Genomic DNA, 21,286 nt, shown 5'->3' with positions numbered 1-21,286 from the left:
CAGACACTGAGGCCCAGAGAGGGTGAGGTGCCAAGCTCAGACGACTGAGCTCAGGAGGAGTGAGTTGGTATTGGAACCGAGGCCGGCCTCCCTCCAGGGTTGCAGGAGAGAACCTTGTCTAATGCAGAGAGAACAGGGAGGGAGCTGATGGAAAGTCCACAGCACCCGCGTGAATATAGCGCAGGGGGTGGAGAGTCACCAGTCATGGTAGCAAAGCTTGTAAAGCCCTTCCTGTGTGCCTGGCACTAGTCTGAGCCCTTTCCGCATGTTCACTCATTTAATCCTCACAACCAGCCTTGGGGAGGGACTGTTTCCCTGTCACAGATGAGGAACCCGAGGCACAGCATGGTGAAGTAGTTTGCACAGGTTAGGAAAGCTAACCAAGAGTAGGAATCCAAGTGCAGACAGTCTGGTTCCAGAATCCATGAATGTTAGGCTCCTGGATTTCAGGACTGCCAGGGTGAGGGGTGGTGCCATCACCAAGGTGGGCACGTAGGAGGAGAGAGTGGACATGGGGAGCCCGCAGGATTCACAGTCCACAGTCCTAGTCCCTGGAACTAGCACATAGTAGTTGCTCAGTAAATATTAGTTGAGTGGCTCAGTTGAATAGGAAGTACCCTTGGGGAGTGAGAGTAGGTGATGAGCAGGCAGAGGGAATGTTTCCTCCCGTTGTGGGCCCAGGGACCTTTCTCTTGGTGCTGGAGAGCTGCTGAGGTAGGTGCTGGGCTCTCGGCCGGTGGAGAAAGCTCTGGCCCAGGAGGTTGGAAGGGTGCTGAGCTGAGCCACAGGCAGGAAAAGGAGGGCTGTGGGTGGGGGTGCAGGCCAGGCAGTGCTGGCGCAGTCCCGCCTGCAGTATCTGGAAAGCAGATCTCTTGGGCCATGGCCGGCGTGACTCAAATGGAGACAAAAAAACCTTCCATATTTGGACAAAGAGCCCAGAGAGGCCCGGACCCACAGCCAGCCCAGACTGCCTCCCCCACCCCCGGCCTCCTGCCCTGTCTCCTTCTGGGCCCCTAGCCCTGAGCCCTGTTCCACGAGTTTAATTCTTGGTCATCAGGCAGCACTGTGGCCCCCTCCCCTCAGTCATCAGGTCACCTTCTGTGTGGCCAGACCTGGGCCGTGGGTGCTGAGGAAGAAACACCCAGTGTTGGTCTCTGAGCTCCAGCTGGAGATGCACAGGAGCCCTGGCAGAGCCTGCAGACTGGAGGAGGGACACAGCAAAACCAACAATTCCCATGCTGTGGGGCAAGTTGACTGTAGACTCCCATGCACCCCAACAAGAGCAATGCCTGAGGTCCACAACATGTAGGCGTGCGTGCGCACGCACACACACACACACACACACACTCCCCAGCAGACTTCTATACTGACAAAGACATCTGGGCAGATAATCAAAAGTGAGGACCTAGCCTGAGAACCCCTCATACCTGGCCTGGAGCAAGGTTTAATGACAATGAAGTGGTAGTAGATATGGGCGGCCAGATGTCAACAAGTGATATAAGTGGTGTTATCCATCTGGGGAGATGTGAACAGAGCAGTTCGCCCCTGCACTGAAACCCCCAAGTGTCCAACATGGGGCTGGGCTGGGCAGCGGACACCAGAACCAGGTGACTGGGGAGAGAGCCTCAGCCTACCTTCTGCCTGGAGCAGGACCTCACTTCCAGGGGGAAAGCCTGGCAATTTGTCTGAGGACCGGGGTGTTCATTGTCGCTGGTGGAATAACTGAACTGACTGCACAGCTGCCTCTAGCTTTTATAATTAGCCCTGGGTAATTAACTCTGGGATCAGCCTGGTAATGCATTTGGAGAGCTCAGGGTAACCTATAAAATTCAATTCCACTGCCATCCGCTAGTGCCTGTACGTGCAGGGTGAGCACATGGGCTATAGGAGAAACAGGAAGGGGTTCCTGCCCTAGGAAGCCCCATCTGAGAACTGAGAATCAGAAGGAGGGTGAGGGAGGCTAATGTGGGGCAGCGGCTAGAGCCTTGACGAACGAACAAGACCCTGACAGACAGAAATGGGGCCAAGGGCCTTCAGGCAGAAAGAATCGGGAAGGCAGAGGCCTATGATGGAAAAGCTCTGGTGCGTCTAGGGTACCATGAAAGCTCCCTGGTTCTGAAGAAGTTGGGTTATTCCTGGGGAGTCTGGAAGGCCAGCACTGAAAGTCTGGATTTGATCCCAGGGCAGTAATTTCCAAGCTTTTAAAAATAGTAGAACCCTTTCTTGTAGAGGAATCTTGACATTGAGCTATAAACTAGGTCAACTTGGAACCTCGTTGATTTAAGTGAAGGTGGGGGAGCGTGTCTGCCCCCTTGACCACATCTCCGCACCATGTACTTCCATAGAGCCACCTGAGACTCAGGCAGAGAATTCCTGTTTGGGGCAGAGGGGCTCTGGTGGAGGGTTTAGAGCTGGATAAGCCTCTCCCTTCAGTTTCTCTGCAGGCTCAGAAGTTCAGCCGAAAAAGAAAAAGAAAAAAAGAAGTTCAGACCAGCCAGCCTCCCTGGGCAGGGACAAACTCTGTTGGGGACCAGGTCTCCAGAGGGAGCCAGGCTGATGGAGCACCCTACCTTGGGGCTCCTATGAGCAAGCAGTGTCCCCACCAGGGGCCTCTAGAGCTGGGCTGGGCCCCACGTGACTAGGAGGATGACCTGTCAGAATGGTGGGAAGACCCTGATTGCCAAGTGCTGCTGCCTGGGAAAGTGCAGGCCCTTTGTGGAAGGTAGGAGCTAGTAGCCAGGCATGCTCCCAGAGCGGGCATGCTGTCCGGCCCAGCTCACTCAATCACTGGGAGACAGGTGGAGGCAAATTCTCTAGAGGTCCAGGAGTCCCACTGGCTCCTCTGGGGTGAGGTAATTTAGGTTAGAATCAGGAAGACTTCCCCAGAATTGAGAGTGAGTAAAAGGAAGTGTGAACAGGTGTTGGCAGGAGAAAGCCTGAGCTCTGAGCCTGGTAAGTCCAAGGCCTCAGGAACCAGGCTTTGCCTGCCCTGGGCACTAGCATAACCTGGCCCACCACGCAGCCTACGCTCCCACTTCTTTGGCCACCAAAAACATGGGATGATGGGGATATATGTATATGTATAGCTGATTCACTTTGTTATAAAGCAGAAACTAACACACCATTGTAAAGCAATTATACTCCAATAAAGATGTTAAAAAAAAAAAAAAAGTGGGATGAGTAGGAAGTTGCCAAGCATAAAGATAGTGGAGGGTGCACCTGGCAGAGACCAGCAACGTGCCAAAGCCTAGGGTGTAAGAGAGTGTGATGGGTTGGAGGAACTACTATGGCCAGAGCACGATGCAGCCAGAGTATGATACAGGTGGGGAAATTTGATACTGGTGGGTCAGCAAGGGCCAGGTCACCCAGGGTGTTGGGGTCAGCCTGAGTGCTTGCACTTGATCCTGTATCCTCCTGTGTTGGTGTAATGGTTAGAACAGATTGGAGCCAGGTGGCTGAGGTTCAAATCCTGCTCTTCCTCTTAGCTGTGTGACCATGAGCAAGTACTTAGTCCTTCTGTGGCTCAGTTTATGCACCTGTAAAATGGGGATAATTGTGATGGCACCTATTATAGGGTTTTGGTGAGAATCAAACGTGATAATGGCTCTGGTAACTGGGCTGGACCACTGACCACTGGGGATCAGTGGGAAATCATACAGCAAGTTGGAAAGAGAAGGGAGGGTGGTGGCCTGGCCTGGCTGAGGTGGGGTCCCAGGGGTGGAGAGAGTGGATGGAATTACCAAGAATAGCCTAGAGAGTCATCTTTGTGGGAGGAGGGATAAGTTGAGTTTCCCAGGGGAGGCTCAAAATTCTCCCCGCCCCACCAGGCAACTGCCCTAGGAACAGAGCTAAGGGGATACGTAGATATGGGGTGGGATTCTGTGGGCTTGGGGCTCTGCTGGATTCTCACTGGCAGAAATCCTCACCCTGCTGCAAAGCTGCTTGTTGCCCACCTCACTTAACAGACGGTATCTGTGGCCCAGAGAGGAGCAGGATTGCCAGGGTTGCCCAGCGAGTTCTAGCCTCTGGGCCTTCATCCAGGCTGGGGACTCATGTCCAAACTCTGGTTGAGTCAAAGCCCAGCCCTGAGGTCGCTCAACCTAAGGAGTGGGTGGGTGGGGAGGTGGCCTGTGAAGGAGGACTTTAGCAATTCTCTGCAGAAAGGGCTGGAGTGCCGAGCCCTTCTATGACTGCAGGGTGGGCAGGGAGAGCGTCTTGGAGGAGCTCACAGATGGGACTGGAATTGTCCAAGAGGAGACCAGTTAGAACAGAGAGAGAAAGCAGAAACAAAGGCTTTAAACTCAGGGTCCCGGAGCAGCCCCCATTCTTCCATTCGGTCTTCATTCACCCAGAGCCCCTCGGGACTTGGTCCTGTATATAGACAGGAACACAGGGCAGTGTGCAGACACATACACAGATAGGGATCCCAGGGGTGATCAGGGCTGGGACAGAGATGAGCAGTGGCTGGGGGAGCCCAGAGGGTTCCCACCCAGGAGGGAGCATACAGAAGGGATGGTTCATGAGGAAGAGGCTGGGGCAAAGCCTTTGATGCGAGAGAAGGAGGATGAGGGCTGCAAAGGCTGTTCAAAGCTGAGATGTGAGCCTGGAGCAAGCTTAAAGGCCAGACTGTGAGGTGAAGTTTTTAAAAAATTCAGTCTATATATTTAAAATTTTGAATAGATAATTTATTCACATGGTTAGGAAAAATCAGAACAGGTAAAAAGTCTCCTTCCCGCCAGTAGCCACCCTGCCGTACCCCGGGACACTCGGTTATTAGTTCTTGTGAATCCTGTTATGTGCAAACACCAGCAAATGCACCGTCTTTCCCCACTTTCCACACAGATGATGGCACACGGTCCACACTGCTCTCTACTGAGTATCACTTGCAGATCTGCCTTTTCAGTGTCCTGAGAGCTTCCATATTCCTTCTCGTACTGCGTGGTGTCTCATTGCACAGATTACCGAACTGTATTTAACCACATTTTAAAAGATATTTTGGTCATTTTCAGTCTTTTGCTGTTACAAATAGTGCTGCAGTGAATGAGCTTTTTCATAGGTTATTTTGTATGGGGGCTGGTGTACGTTTAGGGCAATTTCTTGGGAATGGAATTGCTGGGACAGAGGGTATGTGTGATTCTAATTTTGATGCTCTCCACAGGGGTCCACCACCTGAGAAAGAGACCTCTTCCCCACAGCCTCACCAAGTCAGACCTTTGGGTGTTTCCCCAATCTGATGGGTGAAATGGTATCTCAGTGTATTTAATTTGCATTTATTTTATAATGAGTAAGGCTGAGCATCTTTTCACATGTCCAAGAGACATTTGGATTCTCTTTTCTGTGAACTGTTTGCATCCTTTGCCCATTTTTCTGTTGGGTTGTTGGCCTTTTGTTTTACCAATTTCTAAGAACATTTAAAATAGTAGGGAGGTTACTTCTTCGTCTGGGTTATGAATTGCAAATATTTTTTCCTGACTTGTCACTTGACTTTTGACTTTGTTTATAGTGTATTTTTGCCATGCAGAAGTTTTTATTTTTATGTGGTCTAATTTATCAAGTTTCTATTTTATGGCTTCTGGATTGGGAGTCATGGTTAGGAAGGCCTATCCCTCTCCAAGCTTATAAAGCAATTTTCCCATGCTTTCTTCTGGTATTTTATGTTTTCTTGTTTTGTTTTACATTTAAATCTTTGATCCAGTTGGAATTTATCCTGGTGTATAGTGAGAGTTATGGTTCCAACTCTATTTTTCTCCCAGACGGCTGGCATTTTAAGCTCAGGAGTGACTTGGTCAGAATGGGAGCATCTTTCTGAGGTGGGTGTGAGGACCCCCTGGGGGAGCAAGGCTGTGGCTGTTGAGGATCAATGGCAGAGAGGTGAGGAAGCCTTGGGGCAGCACCAGTATAACTTGATGGACAGTTGGAGATGGGGCACAGGCTGGTGGCATAGCATTCCCAAATCCTCATCTGTGCTGTGTGACTTTGGACAAGTCCCATCCCTCTCTGGGCCTAAAGTATCATGGCTGAAGGGGCCCTGGAGATCACCCTGATCCCAGGGTTGACTGTGAGGAAAGAGGCGGCAAGAGAGGGCTGTCTGAAGGCAGGGACACAGAGGATGGCATGGATCTAGCCCCTACTCAGGCTTGGCTGAAAGGGAGGGGGGCTGGCAGCAGAATTCACTGTGTTCCTGGAGTGGGAAGGCGGAGAGGGGCGAGCACCCATTTAAAAATACCCACTGCAGCCTGGCACTGCAGGCAGGGGGTTGGGGGGGCAGGCCCTCTGCCAGCCTGCGGGGTCCAGGAATGCAGGGGATTGTTGTCTCAGGACTGTGGGCCCAGCCCAGCCATAGCCATTCCTGGAGGGCCTCTTCCACCAGACATGAAGCAGGCATCCTCATCCTCTCCAGTGGAGAAATAGGGAAGCCACAGTGGACAGACCACCCCCCCAGGGTCTAGTCTTGGTACTGCTCTGGACTTGCTGTGTAACCTGGGACGAGTCTCTGTCCCCTGGGGTCTCTGTCCATCAAAAGGGCAACTGACCTTGCTCTGGTTACTTCCCCCACCCTTAGCCCTCGCCCAGATTCCAATTTAGATTAGAGCTGGAAAGAGAGATCTTGAGGTCCAAGCCTCTTCCCCTTTACAGATGAGGAAACTGGGGCCATGGAAGGAGCCGGACCCCTGCTCTGCCTTTGCCCTTTTTGGCTTTCCTGGGCCTCTGGACCCTCCTCCCTGCCCCCAGCATGGCCTGTACCAACTCCCCACCCCCCACTCCTGGGCCCCAGTGGTCAAATTCCAGGGCTGCCGTTGCCATGGCAACAGCCAGCTCACAGGGCCCCGCCTCTTGGGGTTCTCCACTAGTCCAGGGAGGAGGCAGAGAGGGCCTCCCTCCCCTGGGGGATGGAGGGGTTGGGGGTGGGGCAGGGAGGAGGTCAGACCCAGCTGGCTTCTCTTTGTTTTCCAAAGGAGAAAATGGAAAAGGCACAAAGTGTTGCAGCAAATGCTTCTCAGTTATCCCAGAGACAGTGGGAGGGACAGAGGTGGTCTCCTCGGCTGGGGACAAGAGAGCCACCCAGAAAGCCCCTCCCAACCTTGCACCTGGAGAATTGCCCCATAGGAAGGTCTAAGACAGAGGATTTAGAATGGGAGATGGCTGATCCTTCCCAAGGTCACCACCATCCAATGCTAAGGCCACCCAGGGACTGAGGGGCCCAGCCCAGCTTGGGCTTTCTCCCAAGCAGACCTGCCCATAATAGAAGGAGCTACCAGGGTACCATTGTAAGGGGTGAGCTCCTTGGTCCTGGGGGTATGCAAGAAAGGGCTGCCAAGGGATGCCTGCCCTGGGAGAGGGCTGGTCCAGATTACCTCCGAGATGACCTGCCTTCTAAGATTCTCTGGTTATTCATAACAGCCAATATTTATTGAGAGATCTTTGTTCCAGGCACTGTGCTAAGTAAGCCCTTTATATTCTCTATTATTTAGATGAAGAAACTGAGGCACAGATGTGGGCTTCCCAGAGGTCAGGGCAGCCATCAGTGCAGGCTTTTCTCTTTGCATATACATATATGTATTTCATGATCTGAGATGGTATGGTATATATACTCCTTACTTCTTTCATTTAATGTTACACTGAACGTTTCTCCATGGCATTTGAAAGAGCTGCATAAGTGCATGATTCACTTCACCCTGTGGTCAATTCCCACTGTTGTGAAGAAGGCAGTATGAGTGTCCTCCTTGTGCTGGGGGCCTGGGCTGCTATCTGGGTTACTCCCTTGGGCTGGAAGGGGTCCCATCTCCTGCACTGTGGAATAGATGTGGATATCCTGACTCCTTGGCCCGCTGGGTGCACAAATCCTGTCTGCTGTGAGACCTTGAGCCAGGCCCTTAACTCCTCTGTGCCCATAGTCCTGTTGTGTAAAGCAGGGTAATGATAGGGCCCATCCAGGAGGCTTATCTCGAGATTAAAATAAATACCTGTAAGCAGCGCATAGGAACTCCTCAAGAGAGATCAACTCCTATGTGTATGCCATTGCTCTCTTCCTGTTTGCAGGCACAGCGAGGTTAAGTGATTTACCCAGAGTCCCACAGCAGGTCAGTGGAAGAGGGGGCATGGTTTGAGCCCCAGCCCCACCACCTCCTAGTCTTGAGAACCTGAGCAAGTTATGGCTCCTCACTGAGCCTTGGTTCCCCACTGAGTTGCTGTGAGGATCGGATGAAATTAGGCCCTGCAGGCATTTTGTAAAGTGTGAAGTTCTGAGTGGTGCCCCTTATTGTCAATATTATGATAGTAAGCCTAGAGAAAGTCTGAGGTTTCAAGGCTGCAATTCCAGAAGCCCAAGTTGCTCAGAAAAGGAGGGGAGTTGGCAGATCTGGGCTGTAAGGGCAGCTTCCTGGAAGTGGTGGTCCTAGTCCTGATGCGTTGCGAGAGTGGAACCTAGATCTGGCTCAGGCTGACCTTTAGCTATGAATCTTGTTGTGTACCACACCCCCCAACACACACACACACACACACACACACACACACACACACACACACACACACACACACACACACAGTGCCCAGGCATTACGGCTGGTCACTAGTTGCTGATACAGTGCAGCAAGGCTTAGAAGCCGAGGCTGCCTCTTGTCAGCCAAGACAGAGACCACTTCTGCCAGCATGGCCGCAGCCCAGTGACAGCCCCCTCGAGGCTGGGATGGAGGGATCGTTGAGCAGGGCATGGTCACTCTCCCTGCGCATCTCAACCACCCTACACTTGTCTGGTGTGATGGAAGGGGCTTCCCTGGGCTCTGGGTTGGGCAAGGGTCACCAGGGCTCACTCTAGGGCCAGAGTGACTGATGGATGGAACTTGCTCCCTTCCTGGGAGTGTCCCCTGGGTCCTAGAATAGGGTAGGGGCAAGGGAGGTGGAGACCGTAATGCCTCCCAGCTGGTTGGGTCCCTTTGGACAAGCTGTGGTAGCAAGAGCCCCAAGGGCCTGGTTCTAGCCTCAGCTGACTGCCTGCTACCCTCGGAGTCAGGAGACACTTTCCTCTCCGGGCCTCAGTGCCCATATGTAAAATGGGAAGGAACAGTCCCTTCTCTGGCTCCCTCCTTCAAGGGAGGATTGAACATGGACATTCTAAACTTACTGTGCACATTCATTACACTGATGCTTGCTTCATTCATCCACTGATTCACAAATATGTATTTTACTTACTAATGGTGGGCTCTGTTCTAGGCATGCATACTGAAGTCTGTGAGCTCCAAAGGGAAGGGAGCACCTCTGCCTTGTTCCAGCAGCATCCATGCTTAGAACAGAGGTCAGATTAGTAGGCCTTTGTTGGTCTGAGTAGAATTTCTGGCACTGTGGTACGTGGGGAAGGTGGCCTTTTCTGGCTGCGGAGCTTTGAGAGCCCCCAGGATTATATCTCCAGCTCAGGCAAGCCCTGCCCCCTCCTCCCTGCCTCCTGGCTCCCTAGGGCTCTGGCCTGAGGCTGGCCTGGCCTTTCCCAGGGTGCCTGGCCCACAGCCCAGTGAATCATTTTCCGCTCTAGAGGCAGGACACCCCATCCCACCCGAACAACACACACAAATGGACACCCCCCCCCCACTGTGCCTGGGTTCGAGGGAAGGAGGGAGGGAACAGGAGGGGCTGGAAACAGGCACTGGATAATTTCCGTTCCCACGATCCCTCACCCCAGCCTCCCTGCATGCTGGAGAGTGGGTGGAGGTGAAGGAAGGGAGCCTTCCTTTGCAGAGCACCTGCTGTGCAGTAGGTGTTCACCCTCACTTTTTTTTAAATTTTTTTTATTTATTTACTTACTTACTTATTTTTGGCTGTGTTGGGTCCTCGTTTCTGTGCGAGGGCTTTCTCTAGTTGCGGCAAGCGGGGGCCACTCTTCATCGCGGTGCGCGGGCCTCTCACTATCGCGGCCTCTCTTGTTGCGGAGCACAGGCTCCAGACGCGCAGGCTCAGTAGTTGTGGCTCACGGGCCTAGTTGCTCCGCGGCATGTGGGATCTTCCCAGACCAGGGCTCGAATCCGTGTCCCCTGCATTAGCAGGCAGATTCTCAACCACTGTGCCACCAGGGAAGCCCCACCCTCACTTTTGAAGTGAGAAAACCAAGGCTGAGGGAAAGGGATGTTTGAAACAGCTGGAAGATGGTGGTGCTGGGCCCAGACCATATGGGCCTGATTCCCGGTACAGTGTTCTATGCTGAGCAAGGTTTAGACATTTTGAAGGAAGTAATTTTTAGAGCTCGTATCGGAGGGCTCTGGAAGCAGACCTCATCCACAAGTTCTGAGCCAGGGCTGGGACCAGGGGCCAGGCCACTATTGTGAGCAGCAGTGCGCACAGCGGTGGGTGGGTGGTTTTCCTGGGAGCTAGGGTTGCCAGGTTTAGCAGATCCTACTTTAAGGCTTCATCAGATTCCCAGTGGTATTCCTGCCCATCCGCCACCCCACCCCACATCGCCACTCAGATGTGGGACCCAGAAGATCTGGGTTTTGGTTTCTCTGCCTGTAAAATGGGGATGACAGTCCCAACCTCTTGGGCCCTGGAGATGAGTAAATTCAGAGTTTACTAGCTCTTCAGGAGCTGTTTTTCACATCTGTTGGGGTCTGTCTATCCACCTACCCCCTAACCCCCGCCTCCTGCTTCTGGCCATTATCCGTAATGTTAAGAAACTCTTCCTTCCCAGGCTGGAAGATCCAGCTGTATCTTCTTGAAATTAAGGAGAGGGTGCATGGTTTTGGGAGGGCAGAGAAGAAGAAAGGGAAAAAACCCACATGAAACAAGACTGGAGTTAAATTCAAACCACATGCACCGCAGCCCCTGCCATGCGGGCATCTGTTGCCACCTGTGGGTGTCTAGAGGAAGTGCAGTTTCTGGAGCTCCAACTTCCTCCCTTAGGCCAGAAGGCTGGATCCTGGCGCCTGCAATCAGGGAGGAAGGTCAAGCTGTCCATTCCCCATCTCTGGGCATGACCTCACTTACCCACCTCCCTCAGGGAGCCTGGTGGGGAATTTAGAGTCCACCTGCACCTTCCCTCCTCCCTCATTTGTTTACAGAGGGGAAACTGAATCCCAGAGTGGGGAGCAACTTGGCTAAAGTCACAGAGCAAGTCAGTCAATCAGCAGATATGTATGGTACACCTACTGTATGTCAGGCACACAGTTGTGAACATGGAGAGACCTGGTCTCTGCTTTTATGAACATTATAGTGGCGAGGCGGGGGGTGGGGGAGACAGACACAGAGACCTTCCTCCTATTTGCCTACTTTCATCTCTATTTCCAGTCATCTAGAGAAGAGGATATAGCCCATTGCCATCTAATTCTAGGTGCTCTGGCTTGGCCTAACTCCTCATTTATGTGTTTTGTGACCCTGGTGAAGTCACTCAACTTCTCTGATATGCTGATTACTTGGGGTCAAATCCCAACTTTGCCACATCCGACTTCATAACTTCAGGCAAGTTACTTCACTTCTCAGAGCCTTTGATTCCTTATCTGTAAAATGGCAATAATAGTGATATATAACTCAGAGGATTGGTGTGAGGGTTAAATGAGATAATACATAAGAAACAGCACCTCACTAAACATGAGCTGGCAGTAAAAATAAGTCCCCACCAAGGGTATAGGGAATGTATGTCATTCCCTGAGGTGAGGGGGTCAGGAGTACAGTGGGTAGGGTGTCTCTTCTGGTCTGAAAGGTGGCCAGCATGGTTGAGCTGCCAGAAGCTGGGCCTGAGCCCCAGCATAGGGAGTGAGAGCTGCCCCCTCAATCCTCCTTTCAGCCATCAGAGATAGTTTCTGGAAGGGTGGTGAGATTTTCTAGTGCTACAGAGGTTGGGGTCCCAGATGGACCCCACTGGGCCAACAGATGAAATCTGGGTCTGTGCAGAAAGCATCTTCTTGCCTCATTCATCCCATCAGGACATTAAAGACCCTGGGTTCTTATCCCAGCTCTGCCACTTACTAGCTACATAACTGTGGCTTCTTCACCTCTCTGGGCCTGCTTTCTCAGCTAGATGGTTCTTACTCAGAGTCTTTCGTGCAATTGCAATCAGATAGTAGCTGGGCTGGACTCATCTTGAAGGCGTGCTCACTCACAAATCTGGCAGTTTCTGCTGGCATTTGAGTAGAACCTCATCTGGGCTGTTGGCTGGAGTACCCTACACATGGCCTCTGCGTGTGGCCTGAGCTTCCTCACAACATGGCGCTGGGCTTTAAGAATGAGTGACCCAAGAGAGCAAGGTGAAGGTACGTGGCATGTGTATGGCCTAGCTTTGGATGTCACACAGTATCCCTTCTGCTGTACTCTGTTGGTCAAGGTAGTCACAAAGGTCCACCCAGTTTCAAGGAGAGGGAACATAAACCTCATCACTCTGTAGGAAGAGTGTCAACACCACATTGTAAGAAGACCATGTGGCATGGAAAATATTGTGGTAGCTACCTAAAAATGCAGTCTACCACACCTTCCTGGGGTGCTCATGAGGATAATTGAGACAGTGATGTAAAGTACTTCACCCATGCCTGGCACCTGGTGAATGCTCAGCTATAGCTGGTTTTGGTTTTTATTGAAGTGGCTCCTTCACTTTCCACCTCTGCCACAGAACCACGTAGACCATCACCCACAGAGGGGCTGTGTAGTCACATGGCCACAGAAGACCACTGACAGGGGCATACACAGGCACGTGGATGAATCCGAACAGTTGGGACACGCATCGTGTCTCTCATAGTCCCACCTCCAGGTGCACACGGTCCAACCTAAGTAGGGCAGTGGCCCTGTGGCAGGAAGGACCTGAGGCTCCTTAGGCCCTTGATCTCTCCTTCCCGTTCTCAAAGCACATTCCCCAGAATTCTGGGGCCCACCCGGAGCAGCCAGTCCCAAGGGAGTCCTGTGGCTTGGACACTGTCCTTGCAGCTGCCTGAGGCCTGGGAACTCTATGGAGCCTTGAGAAGGCCCCGCCTCCTAGAAGGGAGGGTCTGTAGGGACAGGCCATGACGTGGGAAGGGATGGATGATGGGAAGAAGAGGGAAGGGGTCTCAGACAAGAACAGATGGAGAGACTGAGGCCCCAAGAGGGGAAGTGTCTTGCTCAAGGTCACATCACCAGTAAGTGGTAGAGCCAGGATTTGAGCCCAAGCTGTCTGGCTCACAGCCTGCCCTTTTAATTGCTATACCCAGAAGTCCCTCTTTTGGAACTTTCATTTCATTGATGAACCTGAGGACCTGAGGAGGGCAGCAGCCATCAGCAAAATGGATAGCACATTAGGTTGGGAACATTCAGTACTAACTTAATGCCCGTGGACATTGGTGAGGTCAGGAGCTCAGACAGTCCATCTGGGCCGTTAGCCAGGGCTCAGTTCCCAGGGAAGAGGATCCTCCGTGATCCCAGCATTGCCTGTGGACAGCATTTTGTTTTCTACCAAATCCGTCCTGGGTCAGGAGAATATGTTTGCCTCACTGTCTCAGTACAGATGAGGCTGGAGAAGCAATTCTGGCAACCAGGGCACCAGGGAGGCAGGGGAGCCTGAGGGGAAGTGGAGAGGGGCTCTCTCCAGGGCAGGTGGTGGTTTTAAGAGCATGGGACCTGGAGGCAGCCACCTGGGCTCCACCCCTTACCAATTAGGTGACTCCCTGAGCCTCAGTTTCCTTGTTTGTAAAATGGGGGAGTAACAATATCAAAGCCCTTGATGTAGGGCTCCTGTGGGGATTAAAGGAGCCAGGGCTTGGAAAGCAATGGTGGGGTGCTTTCACACCTGAAAAGTGTTCAATTTGCATTAGTGATGGTGAGGATTCTAAGATTATGGCGTTCCCAGTGTTCTGATTTGGGCAGCTCTGGGGCCCAGACACTCTTCTGGCAAATATGTTAGAGCTGTGCACTTGTGAAAGGCTGGAGACCCCTCCCCATCCTGCAGGAGCCTGATGAGACCTGCTGCCCATGAACCTGCATTGTACTTGTTATTTCTTTTTCAACTCTTGTCTTCCCACATAGACTGTGGTGCCCAGCAGGGCACAGACTTCTTTTCTTACCTTTAAGTCCCCGGCACAGTGCTTGGTACCTGGAAGGTACTCAATAAATATTTGTTAAGCTAATCAACAAATGAATAAAATAAAAACTCAATTAACTTCTCACCCATTGGACCATGTGTCCGTGTATCCATTTATGTTCATTTGTCATTGATTCATCATTCTGTTCTTCCATCCGTTTATTTATTCATCCATCATCAATCCACCCTTTCATTTATTCAGCCATTACTCATTAGCCATCCATTTGTCCATCCATATGTCCTTTTTCATCACTGGTCCCCCAGCTGGTCCAGCACAAGTGGCCCCAAGTGGGCAAGAGGTCTTGCAGGTGGTCTTGGTGGGGCTCAGGGTGGGAGTGTGTCTAGAGGTAGGCAAGCAAGTTGTTAGGCTTCCCTCCGAGATGGGGAAGTTGTCAGCTGACTAGGTGGGGGTCGGGAGGATTGGTGTTCCCCAGGGCTGGCAGGGGGTCCCCAGCTGGCTCCTGGAGTGGGGTGGTGGCCTTGCGGAGCAGAGCCCTTTCCTATCCCTGCCTCTTGCCTTCCCCTGACTGAGGAGGGGGAGGGGAGCTGTTTGGTGAGGAGGGAGGTACATGGGGTGTGGTGGGGTTTGGGGTATGAAGAGGAGGGCTAGATGGGCCTTTACCAACTACCTTATACACTTACAAAAACTATTCTGAGCCAGATTCACTCGAAACAACTGCCGATACCCAAAAGGAAAAGAAATCAGTGTCTGAAATGGGAGCTCAGAGGAACAACAACAGAACCAGACCTGCCCAGGGGTGTCTCCAGCCTCCACGCCAGCTGACCTCACCCTGAGGGGCTCTGATACCTGTGGTGTTGCGGGGGTGATCCCTGGACACCCTGATTCAGCAGCTGTGCATTCCTGTTCCTTCTCTCAGCTTCCTTTCATTTCCCTACTCCGACCAGCCCCTGTGTTGCCACGGCAATGGGCTTGGATCTAATTAGCTATCATTAATGAAGCAGCGGCAGCAAGCAAAGCCTTCAGCACCAGGTCCCGCCCCTTTCTCCAGGGCAGGGGCCTCTGGTGAACTCTGCCTTCTGGGCACCCACATGCCTCTGAATCTCCTGACCTTGGGACCTTGTTCAAACCCTGCCTCCTCCAGGAAGCCCTCCCTGGATACCCCTCCCCTCCAGTCCCCCAGGCAGAGGCGACTCCCTCTGCTGAACCCTATGTGTTGTCTGGGAGCTCCTGGGTGCCGGCCAGAATGGATTCATCTCTGCAGGGCCTGGTCCCGCTGGAGTGAGTGAGGGAATGAGTGTACCTCACTAACAAGCCCAAGCTGTGCACTGCCTCCCAACAATTTAGAGGAAATAAGGCCCAGGTCATATAGCTGGAGAGAGGGTCAGATAGGGGAGGAGGTGTTCTGAGAGAAAGCCAAATGTGGGTTAAGTAGCTGTAGTATCAAGCGATGGGCCTGGGGTGAGGCCTTCAGACCACAGGCCCTTGTGCTAGTGTGGGATTATCTTTGGGACCTGGCTATTTGGACTGGTGTCCATCCTCCTTGCTCATATCATCACTCAGTCAACTGGTCTGGCTGTTCCAAACCCTCTGCTAATGTGATGAGCCCAAGAGAAGGAGGAAGAGGAGCAGGTCCCACCCCCAGGGAAGTCCACAATCCATCCCATTCGGAGGGTGAGAGGTGGGGGTCTCACTGGATTCCTCGGTACAAACCAGAGGCAGAAGAGGGCTTGGGGCCCTCCTGGAAGACCCTCACTTCTGCATCTGTGGGGCAGAAGGGGCTGGGCAAGTACCTGCTCTGGGGATGTGGTGGCCAGGCAGGCTCTTGGCCTTGAAGGCTCTGTGCTGCCCGTACACAGATTGCTGGGCTCCATCCCAGTAGGGTGGTGTCAGGGAAGCTGAGAATGCGCCTTTCTAACACGGTTCCCACGAGTTCCACAGGGACGCACTTTGAGAACCACTGCTATAGAGGGACCAGGAAGCAAGTTTGCGCAGAATACACACTCTTGCCTGCATTCATTCTTTCTCAGCAGACTGGCTCTAGAGTTACTCTGGGCAGGGCCCTCATGTGACCCAGGAGAGACCAGTGGGTTCACCAATTGTTCTCTCATTATGTGGCACAAACTTCGGGAGCACCAATCTGGTGTCGGGCTCCGCCCCCCAATGCAGGCTCTGGGAGCATCCCCCCCTCCCCCCACCCCCCGTCTGTGTAGTGCTCACTGCTCTGGGAGCCCCTGCCAGGTGCAGGTCACACCGGTTTTCTCTTGCTACTCTCTTGGAATTCCCTGTGCCTGTTTTCATTGTTGGCTACTTGCGGATTGTCTGTTGGGGAGTTAAAATTTTAGTGTTGGTTATTTGGGACTCTCTGAAGATGCCACTGCTGGCCAGGGGTGTGGGGTGTGGACTCACCTTGGTTGAGGGCTGAACAGGGGGATGGGGTGGGCAGTGGGGCAGAACAGGATAAGAGGCTGCAAGGGCCAGTAGGAAGGGCTGATCCTGTGTCATGGGATGCCAGGGAAGTTTCATGAGCAGGGACCTGCATGGGCTGGTTTGCCTTTCGGTGGTGACTGCTTGGTGTGTGGGGAGAAGGGAGGAGGAAGAGTTATTGGAGTTATTGTCATTAGCCGGCATCTATGTGCAGAGTCCTATGGCTTGCAAAAGGGACGTGGACCCTGCCCTCAGGGAACCTACTGTCCCCTGGGAAGAGATGAGCATCAATCTAGCAATTGCTCAGATGTATAATTACAAACTATGATACCTGGTTAAGAAAAACTGAGGCTCTTTGAAAGCATGAGTAGGTGCACCTGACCTAATCTGAGGATCAGGGAGGGCTTCCCTGAGGTGACACTTGCACTAAGACTAGTCTTAAAGGAAAAGAAAAAGCACTTGTAGGAGAGGGAAAAGACATGGGCCAAGGCCCTGGGGCAGGAGAGAGCCTGGTCTGTTTCTAGGAGTTAGAACAGAAGTGGCAGGGGAGGGGGATATCAAGCAAGGTGGAGCTGGGACTGGCTTGTTGATGAGTTCAGAAGGTCTCCACTGCACAGAAAACCCTGGGGGAAGCAGGTTTGGGGGAGGGTGTCAGTTGGGGGTTTGGTGAGTGTGGGAGCCCTCAGTACACTAGGGGAGTATGAGTTCCTGGGTCAGCTTCAGGGTGCATCAGAGTCCCTTGGTGAGGGTAGAAGCTGGTGCAAAACTAAGCTCACCCTGCCCCCTTCATGATTAAGTGAGTCTGGAATAGGTTCGGGCATCACCTGGGATTTGAGGAACAGGTCCTGGGGACCCTGCCAGGAGACATCCTGGAGCACAGTCTGGTGGTGGCGTGGGGCAGGGGGTGTAAATGCCTGAGCCCCTCCACGTGGGGGGTGGGTAGTGGGATGGGGTGGAGAGGGATAGGACTTGAACCCTCTGGGACTGTCTCAAGCACAGGACACAGGTCAGCTGGGTGGGGTGGGAGTAGGGATGACTCATGGCTACCCCTTTTCCTGGTAGCCCCCCCCTCCATGGTCCAAGTGCTCTGCCCCTGGACGGGAGGACAGCAGCAATTCCCAGGGATGTGTATGTGTGCACATCCCTAAATTTGTGTGCCTATTTTTGCATGGTTATAGTTGTGTGAACACGGAAGCACATGCCACTGTGTGCAGCCCTGGGTCGGTTTCTTGTGTGTAAGGGTTCAGGTCTGTATGGATCTATATTGTTGTGTGTGCCCTTGGCTCTGACCCAGGCGTGTTTCCTAATCGAGGACCGAGGGCAGGTATCCATGTATGTGGGCCTGTTCTGTGTAGGTATTTGCATGCCACTGCGTGTGCCTCCGTGCGTACAGGTGTGGACAAAAAGTGCGTGTTTTCGAGTGTACTCGCCTTTGTCCAGGGATCTGCGCGGACTTGTGTCCTCAGAGGGAGGTGGGTCCAAGAGCTGACACCACTGTGTGGCGGAGCGGCGGGGTCGAGGTCGGGCGCCCTTTGCGTGTTGCGGGAGATGGGGCCGCGTGAAGGTGGGGGTGGCCCGGGAGCGGGCGACTCACCCCCCTCCTCCGCGCCGCCAGCGGCGCCGCGCGCGGGGCTCGCCGGGCGCACTCGAGCGGAGGAGGCAACAGCGCCGCCGCGGGCCCGGCCGCCGCCATCAGATCGACGCTGGAACTGACACCGCGCGACCGCCGCTGCGGCCCGGCTGAGCCCCCGGAGGGAGCGTCGGTGGGAGGGAGGGGTCCCGTAGACCCCCGCCGCCACGGCGCCCCTGCCCCGGCGGCAGGCCGGCCGCATGCTACAGATGGTGAAGACCCTGGCCCAGTTCACCATCGCGCTGGAAGACATGCGTGATCTGGGCCCAGCCGCCGCCTCCGGGGAGCCCGCCGGGGGGAGCAGCAGCGCTGACCCTGCTGAGCCCGGGGAGGCTCAGGTACGGGGAGGGGGAGGGGCAGCGAGGGACCAGGGCCAAGGCCTAGAGCTCAGGTGACCCTGGACTGGGGGAGGCACCGGCAGATGCTGGGGCTCAGGGCCGGAAACTTGGATCCGGCACACCAGCCGCCTGGCTGTGGGGCTGGGGGCGCAGTGACCAGTGATGGGGGCAGGGAGATTGAAGGTTTGTGAGGAGCCCTGGCAGGGGTGGTGTGGCTGGCAGGACGCTGAGGTTTGGTGCCAGCAGAATGCAAACTTGGGATGGCAGAAGGGCTGGCCAGCTCAGCGGGAGTGGGAGGACTGCACCCTGAGACCCAGCCTTGGCAAGGCCTAGTGGCACTAAGCATGCGATATAGGTCTGCGTGGAGGCAGAGGCTGTCACCAGGGGTAGGTATCCTGGGCCCATAGGCTCAGGGAGAGGTTTTTTCCAGCCTCCATCTCAGGCCTGAGGCAATCCCCAGATGAATGTATGTGCTGGGGGGTAGGAGGTAGTCAATTTTGCGCCATCCCCCCTTGCCATCCTAACCCTGCCACTGGGCTCGCTGGGCGTGGGTGGTGTCATGCTGGGGTGGCAGTGGTGGTGTCCCCATTCCTGGCTCGGTGGTGTGTTCCCCTGTGGGGGAGGGGGAGGCTTCCACAGGCTGTCTCTATGCCTTTGTGTGTCTCTCTGGAGCTGGACTCTGATTGTTCCACTCTCCTGGGCTCCAATGAGGACTGTGGTTTTGTCCTCTTCCCCGTGCTGTATTGTGTGTATCTCTCTCCACTGCCTCAAGTCTCTGGACTGAAGGACCTGGTTCTCAGCCGGGTGACTTGGCTGCATTTTTTTTCTCTTTGCGGGGTGTCTGGCCTTTACGGCTTCTCTCTGTGTACATGTATCTCTGCCTTCATGCCGTGTATATAGGAGTCTCGGGCTTTGGGTCATGATGTCCCAATTATACTTGTAGGAGAGGCCCCCCTCTGTCTTCCTGCTGTATCCCTTTGGCCCCATATCCCCCTCCCCCTTCAGTGCCCCATGCAGCGAAGGTCTGCGGATGGGGCTGTCGAGGGGTGAGAGGCTCTGGGGGAGGCTGGGCCGCCCGGGCTGTCCCGCCCAGAACAGGTGGGCCCCCTGACCTGGTTGACAGCTGCCTTGCCTGCCTCCCGCTTGCCCTGGCCCCCAGCCCCACCCCCACTCACACTCACACCCGTGTCTGGGCACGTGCGGAAGGGGCGCTGGATGCAGTCACAGGGAGATGGCCTTGTTTTCCGTACCTCTACCTGACAGCTGAGTGACAACCCACTGAGCTTTCAAGCAGGGAGGAGGCTGGGAAAGGCGGCTGTTGCAGCGTCAGCCTCCCTGCATGAGTTACCCCAGCCCCGGGCCATGAGGCCCAGCACCAGCCCTGCCTCCCCTAGGAGGCCTCCCTGCCCATGACCCTCACTGCTGGGCCTGGCAGGGCTGGGCTGGGGAAGTGGGGCGGGGGGAGGGGGGGTGGCTGTATCACCCAGGGCTGAGCCTGGCCTGGTGCTACCGTCAGGGGGCTCCCTGTCCAGCAGGGAGATGGATGTCGATAAACAGCCTCGCCGAGGCAGAGAAAGAATGGACCTGAAAGACCTGGTGTGTGGAGAGAGCTGCCCCGCTCCCCAGCTCCTTGCTTTCCCAGCACTAGGAGGGAGGTATTATTTGTTCCATTTCATAGAGGAGAATGTGGAAGCCCAGATGGTTAGGTGACCACCCAAGGTGACACAGCTGGTAAGGGCCAGGCTGAGGACCCTGTGGCCCACGGCTGGCTGGTCAGGGTGCGAACTCCGGATTCTTGGGCCTGAAGGCTCAGCTTGAGGTGGCTGAAGAGACTCTGGTCCCTGCTCTGCCAGTCACTGGCTGTGTGACCTCAGACAAGTCAGGTCACTTCTCTGACTTGACTTCCTCACCTGTGAAGTGGAGATGACAAGTCCTGTCATAGAGCTAGGAGTGTGAAGCTGAAATGAGGCCGTATCTGTGAAGTGCTGAGGTGTCCCTGCAGGAGATGGGGCATCTGGGCCTTTCCTTGGGAGACCCTTCTGGCCCTTGATGCTCTCCCAAGCTCTCCATCCTAGGGTGGGCCTAACTAGTGCTGCCTCCTACTGGAAGCTGCCCCGGTTTTTTAAAGGCCTCAGAAGCACTGAGGATAGATGGTCTGGCTGTAGCTGGGGCTCTGAGGCAGGGTTCAGTGCCTTCTCACCCATCGGAGCACAGGGCTGGGGGGTGGGGCAAGGCAGCCTCTTCCCCTCCCCCAAGGGGGTGTCATTCACACCCCCACCCCTGAGTTCCTAGCAGAGGAGACCACTTTTCTAAGTATGCCTCATTGTAGTACAGGCTTGGGGACAGGCATGACCCCTGAGTCCCTGGGTCAGAGAGGGGTGGGGACCTAAGGTGTCCACGAGCAGAGGGATGAGCAGTAGCTGGATCAGGTAGGCTGGACCAGCCTGGCACTTGGGCACACTCAGCACACATAGACCCTGGGCACAGCAGTGACCAGGGCAGCTCCACTGGTTGAGTCCCTACCCTGAGGGGCTCCCAAGGGTGGGGACTAGAAGGATGCCACAGACATGGACAACCCACCATGGCATTGCCACATGCAAAGAGCATCCACGCAGACTAGCAGGCCTTGATGGCTGGAGCCCAGACTCCAGCTGAGGCCAAGCTGAGGACTGGGAGGGAGAGTGGAGAGGGAAGAATAAGCCCCAGAGATCTGGGCCCTGGGGAGTTAGGGACCTTGCTCAGGACCACTCCAGGGCTTGGAGGAGACCTAGAGTGGAATCCTTGCCTGGGAAGGGAATCTGTTGGAGGTGCGCCACCTGGGAAGGCTTCCTGGAGGAGGAGGGGGTCAGAGGCATAGAAACTGGTGGCAAGGGGCAGTAGGTAAGCTGAGTCCCAGGGCGTGGAACACA

At 54.4% G+C, this 21,286-nt stretch overlaps 1 protein-coding gene across 2 annotated transcripts in view; it reads left to right on the top strand.

Moving 5' to 3' along the window:
* Positions 1 to 21,286, top strand: part of ARHGEF17 (Rho guanine nucleotide exchange factor 17) — a 57,862-nt gene that overhangs the window by 15,442 nt on the left and 21,134 nt on the right. The window lies entirely within an intron of this gene.

The sequence above is a fragment of the Eubalaena glacialis genome, chromosome 10 (genome assembly GCF_028564815.1).
Source record: "Eubalaena glacialis isolate mEubGla1 chromosome 10, mEubGla1.1.hap2.+ XY, whole genome shotgun sequence".
Classification (NCBI taxonomy): Eukaryota; Metazoa; Chordata; class Mammalia; order Artiodactyla; family Balaenidae; genus Eubalaena; species Eubalaena glacialis.
The sequence above is the reverse complement of the archived record's forward strand: the minus strand, read 5'-3'. Positions and strand labels throughout refer to the sequence as shown.